This window comes from Lipotes vexillifer, unplaced genomic scaffold (assembly GCF_000442215.2).
Source record: "Lipotes vexillifer unplaced genomic scaffold, Lipotes_vexillifer_v1.1 scaffold896, whole genome shotgun sequence".
NCBI lineage: Eukaryota > Metazoa > Chordata > Mammalia > Artiodactyla > Lipotidae > Lipotes > Lipotes vexillifer.
The window spans coordinates 733,877-734,657 of NW_006778096.1; positions in this window are offsets into that span (position 1 = coordinate 733,877).

Here is a 781-nt window from a genome sequence, read left to right on the forward strand (position 1 = left end):
GGTGTGAATATGTACCAAGTAAAACTATTTTGATTATGTTAATTTTTAATGTTTAGATACTAAATCTGAGGTTTTTTAAAAAAAATTATTCTTTAATGTACAAAGATATGTTACTTTTCATTTTGTTAGAGAAAATTTTAAAATAAGACTTGAGAAAGTAAATTAGTTATTATATTTACCAATACAATAAAACTAAGAAATATTTCAATAGTTAAATAATTTTAATTAATTTAGCATCCCTTTTACTCTCAGTAACATCCTGGTTTGGATAATGAATTAGTCTCCTTTCCTTCAGCTCATTAAAATAGGTCCTTCAGCTTTCAATTATTTATTCCAATTAGATTTAATCCACAAAGTGAAGCTGATTTTTGTAGTCAGGTCCTGAGACAAAAATCATGAGAAATCTGGTCACTGTGTGTTGTACTTTTACTGTTCTGAACTTTAAGAGTGGTGCTTTGGAATCATTCTCATCTCATCATGTCCCAAATGATCTCCTTCAAGTGAAGGAAAGAAAACTGGCATTTTCTGACACCTTTTACTTCAAAAATGCTACATAAAATAGTCTTTACTTCACAAAGACTTTAAAATGGAAGGCTTTATTTAATAATCCAGGCAGTCCTTACTTTGCACAGTATGTCAGACCATAAAAATGAGCATATAAACTAATACCATGCACACTGATCTTAAATAATTAATGGGAAAAATTACAATTGTTCTGTGATCTCTAAAATTATTTTTCCAGAACTTTAAAACTCTCTTATTGTCAATTAAATATATATAG